Source organism: Triticum dicoccoides, chromosome 2B (assembly GCF_002162155.2).
Source record: "Triticum dicoccoides isolate Atlit2015 ecotype Zavitan chromosome 2B, WEW_v2.0, whole genome shotgun sequence".
NCBI lineage: Eukaryota > Viridiplantae > Streptophyta > Magnoliopsida > Poales > Poaceae > Triticum > Triticum dicoccoides.
Window position 1 is genome coordinate 616,159,515 of NC_041383.1, and position 6,420 is coordinate 616,165,934.

Genomic DNA, 6,420 nt, shown 5'->3' on the forward strand with positions numbered 1-6,420 from the left:
ACCAAAAAGGTTTGAAGACATAGAGCATCTACTTGTTCCTAGAAGGAGCAGACGGTGGAGCAGGGTCGTTGCTGGAGTTTGATGGTGCAGAGGGGCCTGGTGCAGAGTCGATATGTTGTGCAGACAGGGTTGGTGAAGTGGCGTCGTCTTCTTCATCGACGACATTGGCAACAACAGTTGCAGCCGAAGATGAATACTCCGAGTCTTCAAGAGAGGGAGTACGACGCCAGCTTGCATTAGGTGGAGGCCTGGAGTCAAACTTGAAGCTTTCAGTGAAGCCATCTGCTTGAAGATCATCTTCAGAACATAGCAGAGTGAGGCTCTTCCAGGACCGCCTTGCATTCTCATGGGCAACAAAAGAGTTCTTGGTAGCCAGATTGCGAATGCGATTGACATCCACCAAGAGACTATGCATTTGACGCTTCAGCCAGTCATGGTGCTTATCCTGCTTCTGATGTAAGGCCACAAGCAGTTCTCGATCGTTGAGGACTCAAGAGCGCTTCCGAGGCCTTTGAGCAACTGTACTAGCAGTGGCTTCGGTATTAGCACGGTGAGGAAGACGCACATTTCCAGCAAGCGGATAAGTAAGTTTGTCGTCAATACTCCAAAACCAACTAGGGGTGGCACCAGATGCACTTACAATCTCCCCTTTTTGGTGATTAATGACAAACTGGTTGAAGTTTTCAACGGGGATAAAAGTATGTGAAAGTTTAGTGTTGTGAGTATTGTCTTCATACATAAGACGAGGCTCCCCCTGAAGATGTGCATATAGATGACTTGCATTTGAATGCAAATGCATGTGGCAGGTTTTGCTTTGTGGAGGCCATCATCAAAGTGTGAAGACAATACATTATGCATATAAGCAAGTAAAGAAGATAATGATATGCATAATGGAAAATGGACGTCTTCAATGGGCTGCGTGAAGCTTTGATGATCAGCATTGTGAAGATATATTGGCTCCTTGGCAGGCTCGGGGTAGATGGCTTCAATAGATAAATCGACCTCAGGCAAGAAAACCAGATGCTTACGTGCAGAAGGCTGATAGTTGACAGTTGAATGAAGCTTGATTAGGCGCATCACCCATGGAGCGTTAAACTTCAAGCCAAAAAGATCAATCCCAGATGCAGCAAGTTGTCTGATGAAGAAATCCCGGGAGTTGAACTTGATGCCATTGACAATATAGAAAACCAAAGTCTTCATGGTACCTTCAAGTTTGGTTTCAGAAGAATGTCCCTTGATTGGCCAGAGAGTATGCCTTAGGATATGATAAACTGTGTGGGGGCAAGTACTCGAGGTCCTGGACAAAGAATTCCTTTGGATATTCTGCATCACGAGGCAATGGCTTCATCATGCTGAGCATCTGACTCATATTGGGTTCAGGCCGCTGAAAAAATGCTCTGTAGTCCTTCTGTGTGGCGCTGACAACCAGGCTCATACAATTCACCTAGAGTGGGCAGGGAGGTAAGCAATGATGTCCTAAGCTTTGGCTTCATGGTGCACATCACCTGTCATCCACTCAAGGGTCCATGTCTCGGATCCCTGTTGTATCCACGAATGTGAAGAGTAGCATAGAACTACAGCAGAAGCTCTTCATTCCAATGCTCTTTTGCTGTGACAAATTCCAGAAGACTAGCATCACGAAAGCAATCCATATCTTCCTCAAGACAAGGGAGCCCAGCCATAGCTTCACAGTCAAGGCGCATGTGAGGAAAGATTCGCTCCTGGTTGTAGAGAACACAAGAGTAGTAGCTGCGCTGTTGGTGGCTCTAGAAGCGATCTGAGGAGATCCTTGGCTTCGAGTAGGGATTCTTATCACTGTCAAAGAAGGTGTTGTGCGCTCTAAAGCTATTGACACTGAAGGATCCAGGAGATGTAGTAGGACCAGGAAGTCTTGGCAGTCTTGGCTTAGGCTACTGCACTGGTGGTCGCTGCTGCACATGATAGTCATATTGTGGTCCGGGACCAGTGGGTGGTACCAGAACAGGCCAGCGAATAGTGACCAACTCCATATCTCGGTTATAAGCCAACTCCATGGCGTGAGGCCTCGGGGGAGGAACAGTGCCGTCAGTGGGGACCGGCGTGGCAGAAGCTTCAAGATTCTCATTGGCTTCAGGCACAAGTGTAACATCCCAAATTTTCAATTTGCAATGTTATACATTAGATCATCATTGCATATCATATTTTATTGCATTTTGGTTTGATCCTAGAAATTCTACGCAACTCAAGGACTCACGGAGAGATTTGGGGATTTCGTTATTTCATATTTGAGTTTTCTCAAATTTAGAAAAAAAAGGATCATTTGATTTTTATTATTTTATCTTCGTATATTTCTTTTATAGAAATAAGAGAGAGGGAATAAAATGACTTTCCCAAAATAAAGAAATATCGAGGATTCAATAATAAAATCAAATAAGATTTTATTTCGGAGTTTTATCGCTATTTTATTTTAATTAGGAAAATGCACGCTTTTCAAAATTGCATTTAGGCCCCAAATAAATGTTCATCTTGTCCAGCTTATTTTTAGAGGATGGGGAAAATTTATTTCGGGAGTTTTGGAGTCCCTTTAGTATTTCTTTTATTTGTTTTTCTGTGTGTCCGAATTATTTAAAAAAACGAACTGACTCGGCCCGCCGTGGGCGACCCAGACTTGTCCATCGCCCGGCTTTATAAGCCGCCGACCCCAGCGGCCCACCCAGCCCGCGCCGCCACCTAACACTAACCCTAGCCCGATCCAGCCGCCGCCGCCGCCGCCCTACACCACCGCCGGAGCCGCCTCGCCGCCGACCCCGCCGCCCGCCGCCGCCGAGGTAGCACCGGAGTTCGCCGCCGTCGGCGGCGGTTTTCCTCAGAAAACCGCCCAGTTTTTTTAAGAACCGTGAATGTTTTTTTATTTTTAGATCGGTTTAGTTTTTTTCCGATTTATTTATTTTGCGGACGTTCGTCTATACGTTTGGTTTTACGAACGATTTTTGCCGTTTAGCCGCAGATAGCGAACGTTCGTTCGTTAGCTTGTTCGTACGTTTTTCTTTTTCTCGGATTTTCCGCGATTATTTTCGATCACGATTTCTGATCCGATTTTAGTTCTAGTATAACTTTTCGCTCGTTTATCGGAATCAGGCGATTCAAGCGCCTGGAGTTTCGCCTCGAAACCCTCTTTCCGTTTAACCAACTCAAACAAGTTTTTACTACTGTAAAATTTGACTTAGGTCCAGATTAGTAAACAAAGCTTGTTTCTTTTTCCGTTTGACTTTCGTTGCTTCGTTTGATTTGATTCTTTTTGCAAACCGGAGTTCTTAAGTTGAACTTTCTAGTTAGATCTCTTATTTGAGTTTTACCTATGCATTAGATGAGTGCTTATTGTATGCTTGTTTGTTTGCGATAGAGTACTTGGAGTGCGCCGCTTGCTACTACGAGTCTCTAGGTTTCACGGATCATCAGCAAGGCAAGTAACACTTTGATCATACCTCCTTACTACCCAGTTTTTCTGCATTAGACCAACCCTCAAACAATTGCATGATTAGGATCTGTTTAATATGTGGGTTCTGGGAAGTAGATGAGGTAGTACCTATTACCTGTTTTATTTATCAAACCTTTGGGAGTTACTTCTACGTTTGCTTATATTGCTATGCTATGCTAGTAGACGTGGATTGGGTGAGTGTATCCATGACAAATGTGAGATTGTTAGTTAATGGTTTACTTAAGGTGGCAACTTTAATACACATTTGGGTGGATTGAGGCACCTGGGGAACCCAGTGTTGTCTCTATTTTTGGAAATCTCGGGGTACCGTGTGATTCTCCTATGGACTGCCACCCAAGCTCGAAGGGATCATGAGATTATTCATGCTAGAAACTTCCGTGTGCAGCCATAAGATACTATGGGCTCTAGTATAGTTGAGTATGATGTGTGACCTCTTTAGTGGTAGACTAGCAGATGTAGGGGATGTAGGTTGGTACCGTCTACCCAGAGTAAAGAGTTAATGCTTCTGAAAGACTGTGTCTCGGTCATCCGTTTCTCAAACACCTTGTAGTGCAAGAAATCCAATGGAGGAGATCGAGTCTTGCGGGGAAAAGTGCGCAAACCTCTGCAGAGTGTACAAACTAATCATGGTTAGCCGTGTCACCGGTTATGGATGTTTTGAGTATCTAGTACTTGGATTATCATGTGCATCTCACCATGTTACTTAATTTAATTTGTTGGGTTTAATGATGATGCTTAATTGGGATTGAGTTGGAGGAACCTTCTCAATGTTTAACAACCACCATGATAGTTAAATAAAATTTATTCCTTTGTTTTAGGGAAAAATTGGCTTTATGCAAAACTGTAACCATAGAGCTTTCTACCAGCCATATATGCATGTAGTGATATCATTATTCTATTCATTACTATCTATGTGTTACATTGCCAGCATATTCCATGTGCTGACCCGTTTTCAGGCTGCAACGTTCATGTTGCAGACTTTTCAGATGACGAGTAAGGTGCCTTAGGTCGTGATCTTATAATCAGTGATGCCGTTGGAGTTAATGGACTTGCTTATCTTCCAAGCCATCTGCTGTTATCGTTATTACATGGCCTTAAGCCATATTTATTGTAATAAGATCTCTTTTGAGACATTCGATGTAATAAGTGTGTGATTGCTACTATGTTATAAATCCTTCAAGTACTGTGCATGTTAGCATTACCGATCCAGGGATGACATTGATGCACAAAGATCATACTGTTTGAGGTCTGGTCGCTACAAGATGGTACCAGAGCACACGCTGACTGTAGGACACGACCACTAAGCTAAAGCCATAGATCACTATTCTCTTCTCATTTTTGATTCCTCACCTTTTCTACTCATTAGGATGGCGGATGCAAGGAACAAGTTCAAGCAACCGGATGAAGATACACCCTTTGGACGCCACTTGAAGGAAGTCACTAAGTACCTGAACATCGGAGTACCAAGCTTCACTGGGACCTACATCACCACTTTACCAGAAGAGGAGCGTTGGATGATTCAAGTTCAAGTTCCAGGAAGAACGTTCATGCCCGTCACTGAGCCCATAGAGTTTTCTTTTGATGCACCAACCTGGAGTCTAGGAAAGAGCATGACAGCCCACATCACAATGGGACGCATTGGAGAAGTTTACCACAAGGATCTCAAGGATACTAACTACCAGATTTGTGGGCACCGAGATGAGCAATGGGAGATGATCAGCACCAGGAAGGATGGATCAATTGCAACTTTCATCCAGGAGTTAAACCAGCACATTTGTTGCCAGGAGAACCAGATGTGCGCAGGCATGATAGATCTGAAGAAGGCTATGACCAAGATCATGGAGATGGAGGAAGAACTCAAGTCTACACGCGATGGATATGAGGATGAAATGACAACACTCGTGGAGAAGAATGATGATCTGAAGAAGAAGCTAAAAGTATTTATGGGATTCCCCGCGACTGGAGGAGAAGACGATGATTGCACTTGCCCAAAGAACTACATCATCATCGACGACACCGACTCGGACCCATATGATAGCGATGATGACTATGTTGATGAAGCTAGAGCAAATATCATGGAGTCTTCGACCGATCAATTTTTCTAGTCGACCACCATAACAGTAGTAGTATTTTTCCCCATGTATATAGTATAGTCAAGAGCACTTTTGTAACGATAGTTAGACCGTGTATGCCCTTGTTTGATTGATTGAAGTGATATTGATTGTGTTTTTTCTCATGAGCATATGGGTAGTGTTTTTCTCTTTATACATCACTCTATTCTATATTCTCATCTTTTCTAAACCCTCAGATGCCTCCGAGACATGACAATGGATTTGCTTTTCCACCGGAGCTCACTCAGTTGATTCAGCAGCAGAATGCATTGATGCAAATGTTAGTCCAGAATCAAAATCGGGGGAACAACAACAACAACCCACCACCACACCACCTGTTGATCACCTAGCCCGTTTCTTGAGGCTGAATCCGCCGGTGTTCTCCAGTAGCACCGAGCCGATAGTTGCAGATGATTGGCTCCGCAAGATGGGAAGGGAGTTAACCACTGCAGGGTGCACAGATGCGGAGAAGGTGCGTTTTGCCGCACATCAGCTTGATGGACCCGCAGCATCATGGTGGGAAAATTTCACAGCCACTTACCCTATCAACACTGTCACATGGGATCAGTTTCAGCAGGCTTTCTGTACTGCCCATGTTTCAGCAGGAGCTATGGCCATGAAGAAGCGTGAGTTTCGCAACTTGCGCCAAGGAGGACGTACTATTGGCCTGTATGTGGATGACTTTAGTAAGCTAGCATGTTATGCCCCAGATGACATTGCTACAGATGCAGCTAAGCAGGAGAAGTTTCTGGAAGGACTGAATGATGAGCTAAGTATGCAGTTGATGGTGGCAACCTTCAACAACTACAAGGAGTTGGTAGACCGAGCTCT